Below are 4,367 nucleotides of genomic sequence, written 5' to 3' on the forward strand. Positions count from 1 at the left end.
ATTACTCTAGAGGTTTGTTTCATCCTTTCATCTTTGTTCTTCAAAGCCCTTCAAAGTCCCATGTCTGTGAACTGTGATTAAACTGTGGAGGGCTGCGTTACACCTCAGTGTACGGAAGTTAGTATTATTATCAGAAGAAGATTGTGGATTATCCAGCTACCTCAAAGTTATAGGAAAACACCCAGAGACAATTAAACATGCTTTATTTCCAAAAAGAGAAGAGCAACAGTTGTTTATTGAACTGGCTGACCTGGGCCTTTTAAAGAAAAAACATGCAACTAGTCTATATGTAAGAATAGAAAGGGACAGAAACATAATTTTGCCCTGTAGTGGGCAGCATTACACCTCTCAGAGTACTCACTCATTCATCTTCTACCGCTTCATCCTCCAAGAGTGGCAAGAGTGCTGACCACATTCCAAGTTTTCCGACTTGTAAATCCAAGTACAGGATCATACCCTGACCTGAAAATCTGTCTCTTAAAACAAGAAGCTTCAGTGATCATCATCATTGGGCTGACCCTCTTCATAGTGACCCTCTAGTTTCTGTTGGTAATGGAAATACTTTAAATTACTCTTTCATCATTTTCACCTTCTCTATGGGGTAAGATAACTGTTAAAAAGATGTGCACATACATTACAGCCGGCAGCTTTTAAATGGATATGAATGTTGAGTGATAGAAAATGCAGTACACATCGTGTGATGTTATCTGGGTCATATGTTAAAAAGTTGAATGTAATGTGTACAAAGTTCTGAAATTATTGGGGAGGAGAAAGAGAGAAATAAAAACGTCACGGGCAGGGACATGAGCAGGTCAGAGAGGTAAGATTTTGGGGAGTTATATTTAGAAACAGCACACTAAAAATAGTAAAAGTTGAAAAGGTTATCAACTTGCTACGGTGTCTGACAGGTCATGGCTGGGGGTGTGGGGCGATGGGGCGATGGTGGGGGCGGGCAAGCAAATAGAAGATAATATCTCTGTTAAACATCTACTGGGCAATTATGCGATCCACACTGGACTGTGGTTGTATAGCCTACATGACATTAGATGCAGAACAGGATTGTATTTGCAGTGGAGCTTTTTAAAACATCACTAGTGTCTGCTCTACAAATATAAACAGGGGTAATCCCACATACATGTTTATATACATTATATATACAGTATATATATATATATATATATATATATATGTATGTATATGTATTTATTTATACATACACAAGTGCCACAAGGTGAAGTTTGCATCTTTAAAAGACCCTAACAGCAAACTGAAACTACAGGACAAAGAGACAAAGACATGCTGATCTTTCCACTTTCCAATAACAGAAAATGTCAATTTGTCCTCATTAGTCACAAACACAGAGACTGCAGAGACATACATGTCTGTTGTTTCCATTGAACAGGGTCTGAAAGTTCATCAGAGTCGATGGTCAGAAGTGAATGTTGAGGCCCCGTCAAACTCACCAACTTCTCTCTCCCTCATCACATTATCATGCTCCAATAATCTCTTTTATTTCTACTACAAACATGCAGCCTACTGGGGCCACGGACAGGAATGAGGCTGCAAATCACAGACACACACACACACACACACACACACAAACACACGTTTACGCTTGAAGCTCATACCATTTGGCTTTTAGAGGTTAAAGGTGTTGATCATTGTTTATGAGGGCAAAGAGCTATGTAAAATTCCTGTTGGGTGAATCATGGTATGGTTAAGTTTAGTTTAGTTTAGTTTAGTTTAGTTTAGTGTAGTGTAGTGTAGTGTAGTGTAGTTCAGTTTAGTAGTGTAGTGTAGTTTAGTTTAGTTTAGTTCAGTTTAGTAGTGTAGTGTAGTGTAGTTTAGTTTACTTTAGTTTAGTGTAGTTAAGTTTATGGGTTTAGTTTAGTTAAGATTGGTTTTGTTTAGTTTATGGGTTTAGTGTAGTGTAGTGTAGTTTAGTTTAGTTTAGTTCAGTTTTGTAGTGTAGTGCCGTGTAGTGTAGTGTAGTTTTGATTAGATTACTTTAGTTTAGTTAAGTTTATGGGTTTAGTTTAGTTTAGATTGGTTGAGTTTAGTATATGGGTTTAGTTTAGTTTATTGGTTTACTTTAGTCAAGTTTATGGGTTTAGTTCAGTTTATATTAGTTTAGTTTAGTTTCGATTGGTTTAGTTTAGTGTATGGGTTTAGTTTAGTGAGCCATGTTTCTCACAAACATACAAACAAATCCTCCTTGAATGAGGTGATTACGAAGAGCAGGACTTCCTGTTCCAGAAATCTACTCCTCCACTTCAAATCACTAAACACTAGGTGGCAGCATTTAGCTGAGAATAGGCAGTGGATGACTTAAGATGGTAAAAGCAATGGAGGTAAATGCAGTGATATGAGGAAGATGAAGACATTATAATGAGGGGCTCTCTGATAGAAGATGCTCAAGGTGCATTGTGGGAAAAGATGTCACACTGCACATATGGTGGTGTGAAAATGAATAGGGTGAAGATGAATTAATGATCATAATATTAATAATATGAACTATGCTGTAGTAGAGACAAAACGTAGAAAATAAAACAAATAATGGAATTTTATTCAGTAAAAACATTTGATTGTAATCGTTGCAGGATTCTGTGTCTGAAAGTCACCGTGTTACAACCTCAGCTGCATCACATTACATCTGTGTGTATAAAATCTCCCAGAGCTACAGAGATTATAGATAACAGAGATAGAATAAAGAAATTTGTAGCAATACAGGAGAGAGATAGTGTTAGGGATAATTATAATTTACTGTAGTATCCCTTTACAGTAGAGAATTTATTGAGGAAGGTACGTGAAACTATTCCTTCATAACTTCAGGTTTTTTCTTATTAACACATATGGGACATTTTCAGTTGATACACAGTGACACCTGCTGACAGGAAGAGCTCTCACACCACGCACACACACACACACCTTATCCTGACCCTATCTTGATTTAACCTAACCCTGACCTCATCCTAACTTTAAAACATGTCTTCACCTCAAAATGTAGTAATTCACATGATGGGGACTTGATATTTGTCCCCATAAGAAAGACAAGTTCCCACAACGTGACTGTGTGAACAAAAAGATTCAGGTCCCCACAACATAATGAACACACGCACACACACACACACGTTTTATTGTAAGGATTCAATGGTAAAAGAAACTTTGCAGCTGAATGTCACACAGGTCACAGTGGCCCCGCAAAACACCTTTTATGCTTCTTGATTATCAGTGAGGAAACCATATGTCATCAGTAGGGACATACAACTGTGCGTGATTCCAGTGAATAGTTTTGTTAATTATATTACAAAGCATCTTAAATGACTTCCAGCTCTGCTCAGTTTAAGAACACATTATGAATGGGACACAGAGATTTTTAAGTACAAATGAGGCACAGTGTCTTGTCATTCTTGATTCTTCCACTGGGAGTCACCAAAAAATCTGATCGTGCATTTTGAAAGTCACGTGACACTGTTTTAGTTTCATACCATAGATTTGTGTTGCATTTAGTTTGTTTTAATGGAAAACATTTAGAAGTACAGAAGTACGTGTGTGAGGTTGCAGACAAGTCCCACGTCCCCTTTACATGAAAATGCAGGTGACATTTCCAGTGAAGCCACATGGGAACAACTGCAGGTCGTCTGGGTAATAAACTCAAGGCCTCACATGTGTTATTTCAGTCACAGAAGTAAAGTAAGAAGATAGATTTTCCTCAGAATCTTCAGTTATATTCTGTTTTAAATAGACTTGTGTCAATATAAATAGCTGCTACGCCGCTTGTACAGTAAGAATTGAGGGTGTCACTGTAATGGACGACTTGCAGTTAAAAATAGTCTTGACTGTTGCTCACAAGTGTTGAGTTAAGGAGGACATGCTGTCTCAAAGAAACCTAAAAAGGTCTCATAAGATTTTCACTGTTAGAATCAGCCAGTAAATTATCTCAGAACAGCTTTTTGTTGCTGTGTGAAGGAATCATTTTTGATATCCACACATGAGAGGTGACATTTTTTAAAAGCCTTTGTAAACATTCAATGTGCTATTTTAATACAGTTGTAATGATTTGTCTGAAAGGAAATAAAATGGTATGATCATTAAATTAATTAATTTTCCTTCTACTCTCAATGTTAATAGACATTTGATTTTAAACTTTCACTAAACATTCTGGGTAGAAAAACACATGTCAAATTCAATAAGTGCATTGGACAGATCACACCTGAAAATACAGTTTAATACATTAGCAGTTGAAAATGCACACTCTCCATCCCCAAAATGCAGAATAAGAGCAAAATTTGGGGGTAAATGCTATATATAGTCTCAAGTGCCTCCATACATGGGGTGGAAGGGGGAGCAGCATTCCTCCGGTGAGA

Source organism: Solea solea, chromosome 10, assembly GCF_958295425.1.
Source record: "Solea solea chromosome 10, fSolSol10.1, whole genome shotgun sequence".
In the NCBI taxonomy this organism is placed as follows: Eukaryota; Metazoa; Chordata; class Actinopteri; order Pleuronectiformes; family Soleidae; genus Solea; species Solea solea.